Source organism: Ambystoma mexicanum, chromosome 5p (genome assembly GCF_040938575.1).
Source record: "Ambystoma mexicanum isolate Mex_15411 chromosome 5p, UKY_AmexF1_1, whole genome shotgun sequence".
Lineage (NCBI taxonomy): Eukaryota > Metazoa > Chordata > Amphibia > Caudata > Ambystomatidae > Ambystoma > Ambystoma mexicanum.
In genome coordinates, this window is record NC_090930.1 from 882,429,981 (window position 1) to 882,451,382 (window position 21,402).

At 49.7% G+C, this 21,402-nt stretch overlaps 1 protein-coding gene across 11 annotated transcripts in view; it reads right to left on the reverse strand.

The window, feature by feature from the left end:
* The window catches only part of COA1 (cytochrome c oxidase assembly factor 1), an 813,838-nt gene that overhangs the window by 164,139 nt on the left and 628,297 nt on the right, over nucleotides 1-21,402 (reverse strand). The window lies entirely within an intron of this gene.

The following is a 21,402-nucleotide window of genomic DNA, read 5'->3' on the forward strand; positions in this document are numbered from 1 at the left end:
GCATGGCTGAACTAATAATATTGATAATAACTCACTATTGGAACTATGTTGCCAAGTTAGCAACTCAATGCGTACTACTGTGGAGGCGGACTGCGGTATAAAATACCATGAAGAAGCCACGCCGATGGGGGCTCAACTGAACTCATCTGCCGCTTCTTGGAATTTAATCCCTGCTGTTTTGGTGACACAACGCCTGTCAGCCTCCCCAAATATGATCATGGACAATACACAACCATCGCTGTATACGCTACCTTCTGACTCAAACAATCAAACCAATAGTACGTATAATTCCTTCAATCTAACATCAGCATCGAATAACAACGTTGTACACTTTGCTATAAAGATCCTATTGAAACTTTGTGGACACATTCAGAAGGAGGTGACAAGGCAGGGCAACATCATGGGTTCCCTTCTCGAAGAATCTAAATTGAAAAAGTTATTAACTGAATCTGGGGAAGTTCCCAATGGCATTGCTAAGTCCGCACCTATAACCATTGCATCTCAGGAGGAGCATGGTAAAGTGTCCCTTGGAAGATGCTTTATCATCACCCGCCAATTATCCAACACGCAAAGAAGCATGCTTAAAAAAACACCTTCTGCTGTGCTTGAAAGTGCCTAATAAACCTCTGAAGCAAATTCTGTGTCTGGACACTCAATCTTTAAACTAAACTATTGTATCGATGTACGAGCCACCTCCTCAGACAAAGAAAGCCAAGAAGAAGGAAATGTGGCGTAAAAAACACTGCCAGCAAAGCAAGGGCACATTGACAAGTTGGCTGCTGAAAGATAACAATATCAGCCAACCGCCCCTGCAACTTGAGTAAGTACCTATTTGCAATGAAAATGAGCAACATGTACCAGCACCGTTAATTGGCAGCGTTGCAGCGCACACAAATAAACAGTTAATAGCCTAGTGACAGATCCAGGGTCGGCTGCTCCACAAATTTCAATACCCCTAAATGTGGTATTTGATAGCTGAATAGTAACTATTAGTCAGAATCTCTCTACTGTTAAGAGGGTAACGATAAATCACCCAGCTTTGTTGAAACTATTTGTAAGGAACAAGTTACTTACCTGTAACTGTTGTTCTCCAGCATGGGTCTGGCATGGATTCACATGCTCATGAATATTCCCCGTCGTCAGTATCAGTTTCGTTTCTGATCTGTCTTTCATAGTAGTAACCAATCACTGATCTCTGCGTCATACTGACCACAGCCAATGACTGCCCTCTACCTAAGCCCCGCCTCTGGCAGCCATCTTCAGATTTGATAGCACGTGAAGTGGCAGTATGACCAAGTGAAGAGCCGCAGAGGGGTAGGCGGGAGGGTTCGCATGTGAATCCATGCCAGACCCATGCTGGAGAACAACAGTTACAGGTAAGTAACTTGTTCCTTCTCCAGCATGGGGTCTGGCATGGATTCACATGCTCATGAATATAAGAATAAATAGCAGTACACACATGCACAACCACGGGGGGTGGCAAAAGGCTCAACATTAAGCAATACAAAAAACTCAACATTAAGCATCTCTTATCTCCTCACCAGGCTCACCTTAAGCGAACAGGTTGCGCAGCACTGCTTGGCTGACCTTGGACTCCTCCTTGGAATCCCGATCGACGCAGTAGAATCTCGTGAAGGTGTGCGTCGACCTCCACGTAGCAGCCCTGCAGATGTCCAGCAGGGGCACACCAGATAAGAACGCCGTAGTAGCAGCGATCGCTCTGGTTGAATGGGCTCTCGGACGGCCTGGCAGCGGTCGGTTAGCCAACCGGTGACAGTGCATGATGCACCCGGAGAGCCACCTGGAAATAGAAGACTTCGAGAGAGCCTTCCCTTGATTCACAGGTCCAAAGTTCACGAACAGCTGTGATGTCCTCCGGAAACTCTTTGTGCGGTCCACGTAGAACTTCAGCGCTCTAGCCACATCCAGCGAGTGCAAAGTCCTCTCGGCCGGCGACGAAGGAGACGGGAAGAAAACAGGTAACACCAAGGGCTCGTTAAGATGGAAGTCCGACGGCACCTTGGGCATAAAGGAGGGGTGCGTCCTAAGCACCACCCTCGAGGCATGGAAAGTCAAGTATGGTGCTTTGCAGGATAGGGCCTGGATCTCTCCCACTCGTCGTGCGGAGGTAATGGCCACCAGGAGCGCAGTCTTCCACGACACAAACTTCATCGGTGCGGAGTGCATCGGCTCGAATGGGGGCCCCATGAGCCTGGTCAGCACCACATTAAGTTCCCACGCCGGGGCCGGGGCCTTCACCGGCGGGAACAACCGGAACAGTCCTTTCATAAACTCTTTTACCAGTTGATGGGACCACAGGGGCGTCCGTCCTGTGGTTCTGGTATATCTGGAGATTGCCGCCAGATGAATCTTAATGGAGGCATGGGCTAGCCCAGCCTTTGCCAGCGATAGCAGGTACGGCAGCACTTGAGGGGCCGTAATCCGTAGGGGGTTGATCTTCTGTGCTCGGCACCAGATAGAGAACCTCTTCCACTTATGACCGTAGCATTTGAGAGTCGAGTACGCCCTGGCCTTTTCAAGAACCTCTCTGCAATCGGCCGGTATATCGTAGCCTCCAAACTCTAGCGCCGCAGGAGCCAAGCCTGCAGGTTCAGCGACGCCGGTTCGTGGTGGAAGATGGCGCCTCCTTCTCTGGAGAGAAGGTCCGCGTCCGCCGACAGCTTGATGGGAGGGGACGTTGACAAGTCCAGGAGGTCCGGGAACCAGATATGCCTCGGCCACGCCGGTGCGACGAGGATCATCCTGCACTGGGACCTCTTGAGCTGGCTGATGAGTCGAAGCAGCAACGGCAATGGAGGGAACGCATACAGGTATAGGCCGTCCCAGGGGAACGAGAACGCATCGCCCATGCTTCTCGGCTGGGGAAACCTGCTGGCGAACCTCTTGCACTTCGAGTTCGTCGCTGTTGCAAACAGGTCGATTTGGGGTTTGCCCCATCGTCGGAAGAGTTGATCCACCTGATCCTGGCGCAGTTCCCACTCGTGACACGCGCGCAGCTCCCTGCTGAGCGAGTCGGCGATGGTGTTTCTTTCTCCTGCCAGGTGGAAGGGAACCAGGAACATCCCCTGGGCGACCGCCCAGTGCCACAGATCCTGTTCCTCCTTGGATAGGGCTGGGGATCTGGTGCCTCCCTGCTTCCGTATGTAAAACATTGTCGTGGTGTTGTCCGTGAAGATCCGCACCACCTTGCCTTTGAGCGACGGGAGGAACGATTTGAGAGCCCAGAACACGGCTCTGAGTTCCAGGACGTTGATGTGCAGGAGCCTCTCCTCCGGGAGCGAGAGGCCTCTTGCGTGGAGATCTCCGGTGTGGGCGCCCCAACCTTCCAGGGAGGCGTCCGTTGTCACCGTCTCCTGGTACGCGGCGTCTGAAAGTCCTTGACCGCCGTGAGGTGGGCTTAAACGCGCCACCACTGGATAGCCCGCCGGAACACCTCGTTGAGGGGGACCCTGTCTCCGAAGGTGCCCGTCGCCTGCATCCAACGGGCGTCGAGAAATTCTTGAAGAGGGCGCATCCGTAGTCTGCAGAGGCGCACCAGGTAGATGCAAGAGGACATCATCCCCAGGAGGGACTTGATGGACCTCACCCTGGCCACGTCCGTGGCTAGCAGGCGCTGCACTTTGCCTAGAATGGTCTTCGTCCGTTCTTCCGACGGGGCCGCCAGGCGCCTCACTGTATCGAGCTTCGCTCCCTGAAACAGGGCCACCTGCGACGGCACCAGGTGGGACTTTGGGTAGTTTATGGCGAATCCCAGGTCTGTGAGTAGCTGGACGGTCCTCGCAGTGTGTTCGACGGCGAGTTCCCTCGTCCTCGAGCGGATGAGCCAGTCGTCTAGGTAGGGGTAGACGTGAATCCCCTGCAGGCGCAGCCGCGCCGCCACTGGTGCTAGGCACTTGGTAAAGACCCTGGGGGCCGACTTCAATCGAATGGCAGTGCTCTGAATTTGTAGAGGCGTCCCTGGACGACGAACCTGAGGAACTTTCTGTGACTTTTGAGGATGGGAACGTGGAAGTATGCATCCTCCAGGTCCAGCGACGATAGAAAGTCGCCTTCCTCCAGCTGTCCCAGTACGTGCTGGAGGGTGACCATCCTGAACTTTTGTGATCTGATGTATTTGTTCAAACGACGAAGGTCCAGGATGGGGCGCCAGCCGCCCGTCTTCTTCCTGACGGGGAAGTACCTTGAGTACACCCCGGAGCCCCGGAGCCTCTTAGTGATTTTCCTTCCTGGCCACAGGTGGAACGTGAGGGCACTTCTTCAGGAATTCGATAGAGTGTCCTCTTGCCAGGGTATCCAGCACCCAACGGTCGGTGGAGATGGACTTCCACACGCCAATGAAATTCGCCAGCCGGCCTCCCACCGGGGTGCTTCGGTGGGGGCCCGAGACCACGGCCGGTTCAGTCCTGCTTGGAGGTGGTGGCCTTGCCGCCCTGGCCACCTTGCCGACAGCGGCGAGGCGCTCCCTGCTTGCCGCGATCCCTGTAGGCCTCCTGAGACAGGAGCGTGCCGCCTGGCGGTAGGACAACGAGCCACCGCTGGATCCCTTGGAGGCACCCTGTCTGACTCCGGAGCTCCGAAAGGGCCGTCGTTGCTGAAGGGCTCCTAGGGCGCGGGCCGTCTCCGTGTCCGTTTTTATGGCTTGGAGGGATTCGTCCACCGCCTTCCCGAACAAGTTGCTGCCGTCGAACGGCATGTCCAACACCCTGGTCTGGACGTCCTGACGGAAGTCGGTCGCCCGAAGCCAACCCCGTCGTTGTAGGCAAACACCGTTGCCCAGCTGGCGGAACCCGGTATCGGCAATATTGGTTGCCACCGTTATGGCGTGGTCCGACGCCACCTCGCCCTCTTGCAGTATTTCCAGGGCCTCGGACCTCTTGTCGTCCGGCAGGAAGTCCAATATGGGGGCCAGCTTAAACCAGAGCTCCCTGTCGTAACGGGCCACGATCGCCAGGGCGTTGGCCGCTTTGATCGTCGTCGCCGCCGACGAAATGACCCGCCGCCCCATGGCGTCCAACTTCTTTCCCTCGCCGTCCGGCGGGGATTTCGACGTTGAGGCTCCTGACCCCGCCGCTTTCTTCTTAGGCGCCGCCGAGACGACCGAGTCTGGCGTTGGCTGGGCCCTGAGGCACAGGGGAGCGGTGTCGGGGACCCGGTACTTCTTCTCGTACCGGTCCCGTTTGGCTGGTGCCGTGGAGGGGTTCTTGAGAACCGACAGGCCCTCCTTCCAGATGTCATCGATCAGGGGCTCCGCCATGACCGTCTTCCTCTTGGCCTCCCGGCGCTGATAGAGGAAACCTTCCTTTTTCTGCTCCTCCGGGCAGAGCTGGAACAATTTGGACGCCCTGGCGATCATGGCGTGGAATGAGCCAATCTCGTCGGGCGGCGAGGCCCGTGCGACGGGAGACCCGTTCTGTCATCGTCGCCCTCGCCCTCAGAACCCGCCGTCGAGCCCAACGCACCCTCATCTCCCGACTCGTGGGAGGATGAGGAGGGAACTGTAGGCCTCACGGGGGCGAGCGGAGGAGAGGGTTGGGTCCTCCGTCGTTTGTTCTGAGGACTTCCCGACGGGCCAGGTTGCGGGTCCTCCGGCCTGGGCCGTGGGAATCTCGTGCTTATCTCAGAGCATAAGGACTGGATGGCAGACAAAATGGCCGCCTAGCCATCCTGAGGCCTAGGATCCGGCCTCACCGGAAGGGAAGGCCGCTCTTCCTCACCATCGTCGTCTTTCTCGGTTATCTCCCGAGGATCTTCCTGACGGGATCGAACCTTCTCGAATTGGACTTCGAGGTTCCTCACGGCCTCGGTCAGTTCCTCCTCCGAGGCTGACTCCGAGCTCGAGGAGGGCACCGTGCCCCCCCTCGCTTCTTCCATCATGGCAGCCACGACGATGGGCTGAAAAGAGGATTCCCTCCTTGGCGGCAGGGAAACTCTAGTCCCAGAGGCAGTCTCCGCTGGCGGTGTCTCTGCCGGCTTGGCCAGAGTCACCGCGATAGCCTCGATAGAGGCCTTCACCACCTTAGGTGCGTCCCGGGCCTTCTCCTTCGGGGGAGGGGCGACGCCTCCCTCCCCCTCTTCCGAGATCGGACGGGGCTTCTCCCGAAGCTTACCCGGGGTCTCGGACTTTCTCTTCCCCGAACCGGAGCGTTGGCTCGTGGTTGACGGTGCCGGGGAAGGTGCGCCCTGCCTGGTGACCGAAGAGCCTGACCTTTCGGCGCTCCCGGAGACAGCGGACTCGCGGCGCTTGGCCTGGTGTTGGGCCCCCGTCGCCGGGGTGCCCGCACAGGACTTAGAAGCCCGCTCGGACCCTTTCTTCTTCTTCTCACCCGTCGAGCCCTTCTCCAACCAGCTTGCGAGACGGGATCGACAGTCCCTCATGGTCCGCTCCGACAAGTTCTTGCAGAACTGGCAGTCCTTCTCTACATGAGTCTTGTCCCCATGAAGACATTAGAGGCATCGCGAATGTTCGCCTTCCTTAAACACATTCTGCAGCCCGCATCCAGGGCAGCTGCGAAACAGCTTGGGTCCGGGTGACGAACTCGCATCCTGGGCCATCTCGAAGTAGGCCGCGAATCTTCTGGAATCCTCCAAGAAGTTGATTCGACGAAATCTTCACCCTTGAGGGGCGTAGGAAAATCCTGCAACGGGTAGCCGTTAACGGGAGTAGAAACGGTGGAGCTTGAGGCTCGATTAACCGAAAAAATGTGAAAAATCACCTGAAAAAGCGCGAAACACACAGTAAAAGCTCGAGAACTAAGGACTCCCAACACTTTAACGTGCGGTAAAAATCTGAAGATGGCTGCCAGAGGCGGGGCTTAGGTAGAGGGCAGTCATTGGCTGTGGTCAGTATGACGCAGAGATCAGTGATTGGTTACTACTACGAAAGACAGATCAGAAACGAAACTGATACTGATTTTTTCTTTACCGAGGATTCCCAGCATGACGACGGGGAATATTCATGAGCATGTGAATCCATGCCAGACCCCATGCTGGAGAAAAGTGCCTTCTATATGCATTCTAAACTCCAACGATTTTGACGTTGTGCAACCTTTGGGCTCAAGCTATGATGACATGACTAAAATACACTGCTCACTACCATCTACAGCATCACTAATACGTGCTCAAAGTGATTCATTGAAATTTTAAGGATACAAATTAGATGTTACACCTGAGTTGAAAACCTCTCACAGCGTTTGTGACCAATGTATACACTGCTCAAAAAAGGACAGACAACTACGACCATCCCTGCCAAAGAAATGTGCTGCACCAAGTTTCGATAATAACCTACACCTCCCATCAACCCGAGCCAGCAAAGTCAATGTTAAGGGATCATGGTAGTTGAAGTCCAGATGTTGCAGATCCCTGATGAATATTCTGGGTTTATATGAAAGATTTATAAATTCACAGTTCGACCTAGGAGGATCACTACGAACACCTAGTGCTCGTCTGTAACACACTATGGAGTGCTGTGTAAACACTGATCCTGTCAAATATAGGTGCAATACCTGGGATAGCATTTATTTATTTATTTTATTTCTTGTAATGCGCCACATGTCCATGGTCCTCAGGGCGCACAAGTAACAGGACATGACGGACAGACATGTATCAAGACTGACTGTGATCAGGTCCAGAAAAGAGAAACAGAGAAGGACTTAAGGGGAGAGGATCCTATTTATGGCCTGTTAAACAGGTAGGTTTTGACTGCCTTTTTAAATGCCAGCAGGGACAGGCTCTAATTGGTAATGGAAGGGCATTCCAAGTTTTAGACGTCTGTACTCAAAGCTGGCACCTCCAAATGTAGACAGCGGGAAGCAAGGCTGTACAAATTTCTTGTGGTTGTCGCAGGAACAGAGGGATCGTAGTGGTCGATCAACCGTAAGCCGTTCAGAGAGGTAAGCGGGGAGGTTGATTTCCAGCATTTGAAGGCTAGTGCCAGGGTCTTGTGCAGTATCCTGTGCTTGATGGGCAGCCAGTGCAAAGCCCTCTTGGAATCATAAATATGATCCTGCTTACGGAGGCCAAAGACTGCTTGCACCGCGTTGTTCAGTGTGATCTGGAGGCCTAACACGTTAGTTTGTGTGGTCCCGCTCTTGAGACTATAACAGTAGTCAAGTCTTGAATTGACTAACGCAGATGCTAGGGTGGATCAGTTGTTGCCTGCGATAGAGGCCTGATTTGATTGAGTAGCCTGACCACGTAGCCACATGATGAGCGTGTATGTGATACATGAGTTTCATGTTAACTTCTGCATCTGTCCAAAAGAGACTGATACACCCTAAATTTAAAAAGGTACAGGCTATGCAAAACATCTCACTGTCAGAAAAAGTCTGTTATGGATCTGGTTGAATACTGTTGAAAGCTTATTATATAATTTTCTACCCGTACCAGTCTTCTGATGGATATGCTGCGCAATCATAAGCCCAACCCGATAATGAACCGGCAGTGAAGTCTCTTCAAGATCTTAAGACTATGACCCTCATTACGGGGTTGCTGGTAAAACTCGCCGATAGACAGCAGGTTATCCGCAACGCTGTAACACTGTTTCTGTCGCCTGACCTCCCAGTACCGCTTGGATATTATGGCAGGCAGTGAAACGGTAAATCCCCATCCCGTCCCATAGGACTCCATGGAATGGGGTCACTGAAACACCAGCACCATTGCTAACAGTGCCGGTACTTCAGTGAAAACACAGGCGGTAGGGGCCTGAACTCCTGGCAGGACAGGCTTGCCGGGAATTCTGTGCCCCTACCAGCAAATTCACAGTTTGGCAGTCCAGAAAAGGTGCCGGTACTTTGCTACCGGCACCCTTACTTCCGGACAGACAAAAATGTAATGAGGCCCTAATCTACCCTTGTGAATAACACCAACATTTAATTTCTGTATCGTCCAACTGAGCAGAAACAAATATCCTAATGCAGAAGTCTTGTCCTACTTACCCAATGCCTTCAAGTTGCAGAAAGAGATGCGCAAGTTAAACAAGGGGGTATGTGGCGAAGAGACCTCAGTGAGCCCGAGAACACCAGAACAACAGGGTCTTCCCATTTCATGTTTGTGACTGCAACTGCAGCCCTGCAGATTAGAAAAGGGGCGAAACCGAGTGAGAGGAGGATTCCTGACAAATCAGGAACACCAGAGCATGCAGGGAAGCCATGGAGACTGTAATATGTGCTGGAAACAAATTGATGACTTATATAGACAGGGCATATGTGGGCAGTAGCAAGGAAAGGGCATGCACCAGACCCAGAAACAAGTACAACGGCTACAACTGACATGGTCCAAGAACGAGGGTAAAAGGAATGCTGGATGCAGAAACCACGAAGAGCCACCAGAGTTCCCTGCCCAGGAGGTGTGTGCAAATGATCAACTGGGAGGTGAAGTGTAGGCAGTATTCAACCCAGAGGGGGGACAAAGGGCACCAGCCTCTTAAGAGACAGAGAGGGACAGAGGATGCCATGGGACAAAAAGGGGACTTTCAAGAAAGAGAGCTCAGTGGTCTAGCCGGAAAGATCATTACTCCAGAGGAGAGAGCTCGGGAAGCTGCCCATGTTAGGCAAAGCAGATATTCTGAGAAGCACGGAATACTGCAACTTTGTAACTGTCACACCTGGTGCCATTAGAAAAAGTAACTGTCATGAATTGAAGAAAATAAGACTCATCAGAGGTGCTAATTTCTGATACTTGGTGGCCAAAGTACCTTGCTGTGTTGGAGAAAGTAGGCACTGTGAATTGGAGAAAGTAAGCAAAGTATGAAGCAGTGAATCATACAACTTGGAGGCAAAGTCCCCTGAACCATTGAAGAAAGCAAACACGGTAACATGGATATCAAACACCTACCCCACCAGCACAAACCCTCATTGGCCCCCTGCCAAACAGCAACTCGTGCAATAATTGCTGGATAACATGCACCTGGAAGGAAACACCCTGCACCCCTTAAACTCAGCCAAATCCCTGGGCTTAATTGTTCACAGTAATCTTTCCTTCCAAAAGCACATAGCCAAAAAGGTATAAACAATGTGGGAACAGCGCTCCAAACACTGCAAAATCAGACCCTTCATGATTTCCCCAAAGGCGGTCAAGAGCTTGTGATCTAACATATTGACGAGTAAAATGCCATCTGTGGCAAACCAGAAGGAGTCTGGCTAGTTACTGAGGTCTTCAAAAGTTTTTATTTAAAATAAAAGGAAAACGCCTGTCTAGCCCTATCACAATGAGGGAAGTTCCCTAACTAACAAAACTAAAACTAAGGGTGCTTGTCAAAGTCCCAAAAGAAAGAGTCCTCCGTCCGAATCCCACCATCTAACTGGCCCTTCCACTTATGGGAAAACGACAACAAAAAAGGAGGCAGAGCAAAAACAAAGTGTCTCTCTGGCGCTGCGTACCTGTTCATCGTAGCTGTCGCTGAGGTGAAGAAGCCAGACTGCTGAGGATTGCGGTTTAGAGGAGAGCGCAGTGCGGGATGCTGACCGAGAACTTCCCAGAACTGAACAGTGAAGCCCTGGATCAACACCCCACACCACAGCTGTTCTCCTCACCCCGCTCCAACACAATCTGAAATGTCGTCAGGCCTAGTACGGTAGTCGCCTGTCTGTTTGCCATTTCCTTCCCATCTGTGTCTTAGCTCTTGCACTATCTGAAATGTCGCCAGGGCAAGTACGATAGTTAATTTCACATTCTTTTTGTTCATGGCCTGTAAGAATGTCATTGTATTTTTCCCCTGTTCCCTGCCTTGCCTTGTAGCTCTTTGAAACACATTGTGTATAGGCGCTATATAAATAAACTATCTTATCATATCATATCACGGGATGGCCCTTCACTGATTAGCATGACGTAGGGACAGTGCAAGCACTAACAGGGAAGGCCTCAAAGTATCGCCGACATCTACAGTAGATGACTAAAAAGCGTTGACTACAAGAAAGAGTTGAAGCAATGTTCTGGCAAGGATTTCACAGCAGGAAGCAGACACAAAACAGGCTGAGGCACGGACCACAAGGCACCCAGGACTGACAACAAATGGCACTTGGAGTTGCAGGGCAAAGGAGGAAATGAGGTTAAGAGTCAAGGAGCTTGTGAGCGAAAGAGGAAAAGGAAGGCTGGGAGGGGCAGGGAAAAGAGACCAGGAAGGTCGGCTAGCCAGAGACAGGAACAGGGCACTAGACGTACGAACAAGCAGAAGCTAATTCTAGGGGTGAAGCATGGTTTGGGACAAAACTGCCTTGAGACATGATGAAGCAGCAACAGCTAGCTCCTGAAATACGGCACAGGACGGAAGAGAGGCTTGGACCTCTAGCTGGCATTGCCGTAGAGCCAAGAACACCAGCAAAGAGGGCAGCGTCAACAGAACTCGATGCATGGATCGAGCAAACCCACAGAATATGCCAGCGGGGATACAACCACCAAGTAGGGGCCCAGAAAACAAGCCCCAGAGAGGTAAGCAGTGTGACAGGCCCAATACATGGTTCTCTTTTCAAATAAAAATGTTTAAAGGTTTGTCACAAAGTTTCTCAACTTCTTGCATTACATTCCTCAGCCTCTCTGCAGGTTCTGTATGCCAAGTTTAAGTCTTAACAAAGATTCCATACAGTTCCCTGTTCACAGGAAAGATAAGGGTTTCTCAATACAGCTCCACATTTTCAAACATGATGCTTGACAGTGTACTTGTCTTGTTTTGAAACACTGGTGCCCTCCAGGTTCCCTCTAGTCCCCATTCTGTTCGCTATATCCCCTATCTTCAGGACTCCAAAAAGTCCTCTGGCCCTCCGACAGGCTTGTCTTAGCAGGGTCTCGGTAGGGCATCTGCTCGTTCGAATTTTCTGGGCTGCTGTAACCTCTGTGGCTAACCCCACCTCGAATGTTAATGTCTCTTGATTCCTCAGGGCTCCCCAAAGCCCTTTGGCCCTCTGATAGTCTTGTTTCACCAGAGCCTTGGCAGGGCGTATGCCTGTTTAGGTTTTCCGGACTCCCGTAACCCTTGCAGCTTCCCCAGCTTCTGATACCATGGTTCGCCCCTCTGAATGGCTTTACCTTTTCAGGAGTGTTCGCTTCCCTTCTGCCAGGCTCGTCAATTGTCATACTTGTTACTTGGAGATCGGTGGTCTGACTTCTCATCTGCGGTCTGGTCTCAGGCGTCTGTTAACAGGCCCACCACAACTTCCATGTGGTCACTACACCCAGGGGCGTAGGAGACACATAAATTCTGGGGGGGACAGGTGACATCTTGGGGGACTTTGCTTTAATTATTTATTTATTGTGTTTTAGTCAAAGAACTCGACTTTGCACAAAATTAGAATTAAAATAGCAGTACGTATTAAATTACAAATATCACTGTATAAAACAAGAGAAAAGATGAAAAGAAAACAGAAGAAAATTAAAAGATGCAGCAGCAAAGAACATGTCTTTGTATGTTGCATTTCTGGATTTTTCATCTGACTATGAGCTCATGGTAAGAGAGGAAATAACAATTACTTCCAGTGGGCCAGAGCTAGGATGCCAGCTTTTTAAGAGGCAGATCACCTGTAAGTGGACTCCTGCCAAATAAAGGAGTTGAAGCCTTTTCTACCAACTGCAAGTTGCAACTTTTTTTGTGTGGAGCAAGGGGACGTGTGTCTCTTGGAATGGAAGGATGGGGGTTTCAAAGAAAGAGGAAATCTTGTTTGTACCTCTGAGTAAGCCCTGTAATGGGAGGAGTAGAGGGACCAGGTGTGTGATGTTGCTGCTTTGACTGTCCTCCGGGGGGAGGGGGGATACAGCAAACAAGGAGGATGAGCGATCGCAAGCCCACCCCCTTATAAGCACTCCCCAGGTCCGCGGCCGGATGTGTCAGGCCTGGGGGATGCCTAGTAGGTGGGGTGTATGTGGACCCAGGGGGGTGGCCAGAGGGGCAGCTCGCTATGTGGGCTGCCCCTCTAGCGTCCCTGCGAGGGTCGGGCCAGCCTCTCACGATGAGTCTGGTCCCTCTTATTCCATCTCATGCTGGCTTCAGAGCCTTTCTTTGCCTTTGTTATTCTGAATGCAGAGCTGGACTCTGTTCCTTTCTTGTTTAACATTTGCTGCAAAGCCTGATTTATTTGCTTCTCTCATATGTTACTAGGACGGCAGAGCATGGGTCCTCTACCTTGTTACATTATTCAAAGAGCCTCTCTGGCCTTTCTTTGCCTCTCCCTTGTCTCACTGCTTGCTTGCCTCCTTGCTTGAACACTCAACATATTCTCCCTAACACAGCAATGGCAGCTGCAGTCTGTCTTAACTTCTATTTGTTCCGTGTCTTGAATTGGCCTTTTATTTCCGCTTTTCTGTCTGCAGGGGAAAGGCATTTTCCAGTCACTGCCATGATGGTTCTACCTGGCCATAAGAGGGCAACAGCTAGTCAATATTGGAAGAACATGGGCATATTATGCCAGAGGCTGGCAACTGCCTTCCTAATGCCTACACAAGAGACACAACTCTTGCCTTTGTTTCTAATAGTAATTCAGTGGATGAAGAAACACGAGAACACACATATTGCTTATAAATGAAGGGGATGATGTCACACTTGGTTAATACATTTTGATCACGCCAGGTGCTCATTTCCAGCTGCAATTAGCGTTTACCTTTTAGACTTCTGGCTTTAAATAACGTTAGTATCACCTGGAAAGCAAAGAGGTTGCTCAACGGGGTTCCTGGAGCATGAGGGGTACCCTACTCGTAGGCATGGATGATTGGAGGGCATTCTTGCCCTGGTTTGGAGCCTGGCCCCTACAGTCATGATTGGGGGTGGGGCTTATTACTTTTGGTTGTACGTACCCTTTGAGGGTGGGCAGACATTGCCTCCTGCTTTAGCCCACTAACAGCTCTGCTTTGCAACTTTATCACACATGATGATAAAGTCGGGTGGCATGTAACTCAATGCTACTAATGTTATCAGCCTCAGAAGTCTGGAATACTTTGCCACATCAATTAGGGTACAAGCTTGCCACCCGAGACTTACCCATGTCTGAGTCGGCATCTGTCGCCCTGTGGGGAACACAAACACAGAAAGAGCAGGGCACAGTGCCCTTGTGGGTTTTTCACACTTCTTCCTCGGGGTGGGCACAATTCACTCTGCAGAGAAAGTGGCACATGCTGGGCAACATTCTCCCACTTTGACAATGTCACCCAAAGAGCAAAACTGGCCATTTGAAATATCTCTGACGTATTATTGTGCAATCCACACTGATCGGTTTAATCACCTGCCTAACTCGAGATGGCAATTAAGGGCATTTGCCAATGCACTCAAGAAGCACAGGACACCCTCTTACCAGCGACATGGCATGCTCACTCATTCTGATCACGAATTGCCATTTATCTGGGGTCATGTTAAATGTATTTATTTATTTAACACATGTGTAGCATCACGCAAAACCCCCAAGCATCAAGGCGCACAAAGTAAACTGCATGGAGTGGACCACTTCCATTGGCGTACTTTGTTACATGAGATATCTCGGCCAAAGTTGGCCACTTTTTTCCCCCACATGTAGGCGGCCTTAACACCACCCAGAAATCCTAGTTTGCTGTAGGGGGGGGTAAGAGAAAATAACTAAAAAGGAGAACATTTGGAGTTTTTTTAGAAAATGCCAATAAAATGTTGTACACAGAAGCCTGTGGTGTTTTCCTTGTAAGAGCTAGTAACAAATGGTTTGCTGTGCTGGATTCGCCATTTTCCAGGCTTTCAAGAACAGAATGAGTGGAAACCAAAATAACATATTTTAATACATACATTTCTGAAAAGTAGACAATATTCCAAGTTTAGGAAGGGTGATTTGCGCAGGTCAGGCAACAACTATGTAGGGAAAGATTCCATAGTTTGGGGGGAAATCGGGAAAATTACAGAAAAAAAAACACGATTTCCACACGTTTCACTCTGGTCACCCACCGAAACACGCAGCCAACAACACATGGCCTACCATCCCGCGTTTCCACAGGTTTCACGACGAAAACAGTACCTCACATGTGTGGGTGCACCTACCTGGGTGCAAAGGGAAAAGCCTAAAACACTGGTAACCCCAAGTCTTTTCGCACAGCAGATTTTCAGGAATTTTGCTCATGTGGACAGCGTACAGATTTGGGCCTAGGGTGTCGAAGCCACGAAGAAAATCAGGGAACCCCATGAATTTCGGAAAAGAAGACACCCGTGGGAATCCACAGAGGTCTGACTTGCACAAATTTCCCCATAATTTATGACCCACAATCCCTGAAAAAGTCTGAAATTTGGTGGAAAAAACACAATTTTCAATTTGTATGGGATTGTGGGTAATAAATTCTGGGGCGATTCGTGCAAGTCAGACCTCTGTGGATTCCCACGGGTGTCTTCTTTTCAGAAATGCAAGAGGTACCCTAGTTTCCTTCATGGCTTCGACACTCTAGGCCCAAATCTGTAGGTTGTCTCCCCAAACCCTTTGGGGGTTACCAGTGGTTTAGCCGTTTCCCTTTGCGCCCAGGTAGGTGCAACCACACATGTGAGGTACCGTTTACGTCGGGACACCTCCGGGAACGTGGGAAGGTAGGACATGTGGTGTTGGCGGCGTGTGTCGGTGAGATGCAAGAGGGAAAGGAGTGAAAATTGGAGTTTTCTCACCAAATTCAAGACTTTGCTGGGGTTGTGGGTAATACATTCTGAGGCGATTCGCGCAAGTCAGACCTCTGTGGATTCCCACGGGTGTCCTTTTTTTGGAAATGCATGGGGTTCCCTGTTTTTCTTGGTGGCTTCGACACCCTATGCCCAAATCTGTATGTTGTCCACATGAGCAAAATCTGCTCTGCCGAAAGGCTTGGGGTTACCAGTGGGTTAGCCTTCTTCCTTTGCGCCCAGGTAGGTGCACCCACACATGTGAGGTACCGTTTTCGTCAGTACACCTGTGGGAATGCAGGATGGTAGGACATGTGCTGTTGGCGGCGTGTTTCAGTGGGTGGCCAGAGTGAAATGTCTGAAAATTGTGTTTTTTTCCACCAAATTTCAGAGACATTTCCCTCTGCCCACCCAGTGAAACACGCTGCCAACAACAGATGTCCTACCTTCCCGCGTTCCCACAGGTGTCCCGACAAAAACGGTAGCTCACATGTGTGGATGCACCTACCGTGGCGCAAAGGGAAAAGGCTAACCCACTGGTAACCCCAAGCCTTTCGGCACAGCAGATTTTGCCCATGTGGACAACCTACACAATTGGGCCTAGGGTGTCGAAGCCACCAAGGAAAACAGGGAACCCCATGCGTTTCTGAAAAAAGACACCCGTGGGCACCCCCTTTCCACTAAAAACATCCATGGTTGTTTAGTGACCCCCACACCCACCCAAAACAAGTTATCTTTTTTTATTTTTGTTATTGTTTTGCCACTTTCCTAGGGGCAGATTGTGCTAGCAATCTGCCCCCAGGGAGGGCTACATGAGATGCCCCCCATCCATTTGGGGTGGGGGTAGGGGACCACCCCCTCTCCACTAAAACATCCATGGTGGTTCAGCGCCCCAAAAACAAGTTATCATTTGTTTTATTTTTGTTTTGCCCCTTTCCTAGGGGCAGATGGGCACATGTGTGTGGCCATCTGCCCCCGGGGGTAGGGGCAAAACGTACTGCCCCAGGCTTGGGGGGGTGGCTCCGCCAATATTTGTAGTGCCCCCCCCCCTACCCAAATCGATGGGGGCATCTCATGTACCCCTTCCTAAGGGCAGAAATCTGCTCCAGGGAAGGCTACATAAGGTGCCCCATCCACTTAGGGCGGGGGGAGAGGGCCACCCCCCCTTTCAAACACAAAAAATCCTGGTGGTCTAGTGGGCCCCCCACCCCCACCCAAAACAAGTTATAATATATATGTTTTGCCCTTCCCTAGGGGCAGATGGGCACATATGTGTGGCCATCTGTCCCTAAGGGGTCAAAACATACTGCCCCAGGCTTGGGAGGGGTTGCTCTGCCAATATTTGCAGTGGCCTCTGCCCCCCACCCCAAATGGATGGAGGACATCTCATGTACCCCTTCATAGGGGCAGAAATCTGCCCCCAGGGAGGGCTACATAAGGTGCCCCCATCCACTTAGGGTGGGGGGAGAGGGCCACCCCCCCCTTGCAAAAATGCCTGGTGGCTAGCGGTCCCACCCCACCCAAAACTATGTTTTTTTAAATCACTTTTTGTTTGTTTGCCCCCCTTCCCTCGGGCAGATGATCACCCATCTGCCCCCAGGGTGTTGCCCCCATGCTTTGGGGGCCAGTGGGGAGAGGGCAGCTTACATAGTAAGCAGCCCCTCCCCCACTTCAAAAACAGATCCCTGGGGGGGATAAATGACATTATATCCCCCCCACTTAAAATTGTGGGGGGGGATTTGTCCCCCCTGTCCCCCCCATGTCCTACGCCCATGACTACACCAGGGGAGACAGTCTCTTTACAGTCTTTGTTTCTCTCCCGACCTTGGCTTCTCGGTCAGCCAGGATGCCAGCCATCCAGCATCTTGCTGATGATCAGCTCACCTTCCACACTACAGCCGGCACCGCAGGCTAGCATGGCTCTGCCCCTCCAGGCCGTCCTCCCGTCAAAGGCTCGCCTCTGCATAGGATTCTTTCTCGCTGATTCAAAGTTCTTTTGTACGGCATCGTAAACAAAAGGGGTGCGTCATTGCTCTTTCACTGTGGAGTTCAGGTTAGATTCAGCATTACCTGAAGACAAAGATTAGAGCAATGTTACTATTGGGAGAGTCGAAATCAGTGGTAACAACAGTATTTCCAATTCCCATGTAGGTGGATAATGTACGCTGGCTGGACTGGGAGTTCCTTATCGGAATGGGAGGAGTCGTCCCCAAGAGGAGAGTCACTCCCGGTGAGGTTCCACTTACCCAGATCCATAGGGATGGTCTTGTGAGCAGCCCACCTCCCTAACCTCTAGGGGAGTGGCTCCCCTCTGGCGAGAAGGGACGAATAGTCCAGATTTGTCACACTGCCTTGGGAGGAACCTACGGGACTCACTGGTCAAAGCGGAGAGAATGACTACAACACAACAAAGGCTATTAATAAAATCCAAGAAAGGGACATTTCCCTGTTTAAACTGCAGCCAATGCAACAATGTCCAGAAAGGTCAAACAATCAGACATCCTTACACAGGCCAAAAAATGTGTCTACGACACTATGCAACTTGTGAAAACAAATGTGTAGTATATGGATTAATTTGACCCTGTGGCAAGTATTATGTTGGTCAAACATTGAGGCGAGTGAAAGATCGCATATCTGAACAGAAGTCAAACATTAGAACTGGCAATACAAAATCACCAGTCACGAGACATTTTCAAGATCACCACCACACAATTTCTCAATTGAGATTTGTGGTCCTAGAGATCATTACACGACCAGCGAGAGGAGGGAACCTACAACAGACATTGTCTCGCAGAGAGATGTTTTGGATACATAGGTTGGATGCCCTAGAACCTAGAGGCATGAATGAAGAGTACTCTTTGAATGTGTTTTTGTAAATAAATGACAATATGTAAATATCAATATGCATAGACCATTACATACCTAGCACTGTTCAAAACTGGTGAAATGTGGATATATATACGAAGATCCCAGCGAGAATTATACTAGGACAATTCGAATTATGTTGTTTTGACTATGGGATAATGGAAAGAACACCTAAATGTAACGAATTAGCCCTCACAATGAGAGGCACTATGTTTCCCAGAATTCTGTGTAGTAATGCGATCCAGATCACGTGACTCATCTTAATTAAGCTACAAAGCAATATATTAAATTTCGTGTAGTTAAATGAATAATATCACTTGACCATTTAACAGGACACTTATTAGTGAATAGTCTCGAGTAGAATAGAATTTAGTAATCTATGACTTGGTCACATAATGAAACGTGTAGAGCTCATTAATTTGATACTATTGAGTGAATTGAACTCTTATTTGGATTCTTAATTAAAAACATTCTTGATTGTATGTATCCTTGAATATTTTTGAAAACAATTGTCACAACAAAAATTGGTTACCTAAAGACAAAACTGATTTGAATTACTGAAGCTATTTAAATATTGTTTGGAATTTTGATTTCCAATACCAATTGGTGTGCAGGGGACAGGAGTTCCTATTTAACAATAGGAACTTTGTTTTTTTCAATGGTCTTCAAGCTGTGAACCTGACTCCACTCAAAGCAGCCCACCACGCTGCAGCACACCACATTACAGGTGATTGCAAATTAGCCTGCATCTCTCCTATATAGCGTGAGCATCACTGGCTCTCGCATCCAGCCAGGATCATATTCAAAGCTGCATGTATCACCTACAAAGCAGCCTCGAACAGAACATCAACATACTATGTGGTTAAACTGTACTCCTCTACCTCTAGAGGCTCTTGCGCCTCGTAAAGCAAAACTATCAAAAGGTTGGAGTCTATGCTAGCCTGCAGAGAGAAGAATCTTAAGCAGTCCTTCTCCTGCCACACCCCAATCTCCTGGAAGTCAGTTCAGACTTTGCCTCATTATAAGTTTGCCGGTTTCCTGGTGGCAAGTAGCTCCCATCACCCTCACTGACCCCTACCTGCGAGAGACTGAATTGAAGCAGAAAGACTTCATTGAGACGTGCTTCCAACATCCTCAAAAGTTACGGTGGGAAAGTAAGAACTGTGGCTCACAGAGTGATAGCAATTAGAGTTATGAACACCTGACAAGCAAAACAAATAAAGTGTTTGATCTCTATTATTTATCTATGTTCCTTAATAAAAAACAACTGCCACACCTTTTAGAACTAACTGATTCACCGGTCAGTAGGACCTGTTTAATGTTGTGTCCAGAGTGTACCTCATTCACCAGATTATCTGTAAAATCGGGAGTTAGGGCAGGTAGCACCAGTTGACTTCTATCGACTCTCTTGAGGGCAAACAGGATGTTCTTAATGTCCCAGTAACAAAGCAATGACAGTGACTGGTGTGGCTCTCTGAAAAGGTGAGTTCCTATGTGAAAAATAGATCAAGATGTAATAGTCCCCTTAAAACATTTTCCCAGGTCAGATCTTTTGAGACAAGGGCTCCAGGTGAATGTACATGTAAGCCCTGCCTATACTGCCTTAGCTCCTTCATAAGGGTCTAACACCTCACATAGTATTCACACCCATCCATTGTGTCTATAGGCGACATGATTGAGTTTCTACCTAACCAACGCTCCTCCCATGTCACCTCTGAGGTCTCCCTTTTTAAAATGATACATATGTAAGGGTTGACATCTTAGATTTACATTTTTGCTCTTCTTGGGTCCCGACAACCTCTTTCCTCCTCATTATTTAATGTCATTGAAGGTGAGTCTTTGGGTGCATGGTACAGGCAGATTTTGTCCTAACTGACCTTTGGAAAGCTCTTCAAATCCCAACTGACCTCAGGTTATCTTAGAAATGAATTTAAGCTTTGGATTCTCAATGCGGAAAGCCATTTCCTGGTGTGGCCCATCTGGTCACAGCAGGGGTAGCCTACTAAATGGAATTGTTCCAAATATGTGATGACCTAGTGTCCAGCATTGTCCAATCATAGTGTTGCCCTGCTGCGCCCAGCCCAGACCTCCCACACAAAACTGTGTCTGTAATGCACAATGTCTGACGGTCCACAGCAGGAGTTGTGGCCCGCATCCTCCCCACGGGACCCTCCAGCAGCTCATTGGTGCTCAGCTTTGTGCAAGCAGCACCTGAATGGCTCATAGACCAAGCACTGCAAGCAATATACCAGTGGCTGTACAAGCAACTAGCAGGCCTCTGTCACTCAGCCTCCAGGTTGAAGACCCCCCTGTCCCTATCTCCATGACTGCACCTTCTGCCGGGTGCAAAGTCCTGGTGTGGGACACCAGTGGAAAGCTAAATGAAGCATCTGACACAATAGCTACAAATAAGTTGAGGCAGTGGTCTCTGTCACTTCTTTCCTACTTGTCGCTCAAGTGCAATTGTTGACTTTGTCCTGTTTTGGTTTCTATATTTCTCATTTCTCCACACTGTCAAGGGACCCTTTAGAAAAATGCCTGCAGGTCCCATTGGCCTCATTTTGTAACTGAATGTATGGGCACGCACTAGCCTGTAGCTAGAACATTGTTGAGAAACCCCAAATAAAACATTCAAGTACTAAACCAAAACGTTCTTGCCTGGGTTTGTTTTTCCTGTCTCTTTGTGACAGACCTCATAACGGGATATTGATGTGAGAAAAAAAAAAACACAATTAACCTTATTTTATATTGAATGTTAATTGCATTCAGAGGACCATCAATGTTAGCACCTACGAGCTGTGAGGTCCTGTGCATGCAAAATTCAGAAGGCGGCGGGGAAAAGGAAAGAGCAAAGTGAGTTGAACTTTCTTTTACCCTTCCATTTTGCCTGAAAAGTACACTTTGCAGGCGTGTTTACTAATGAATTCCTATGGAATCAG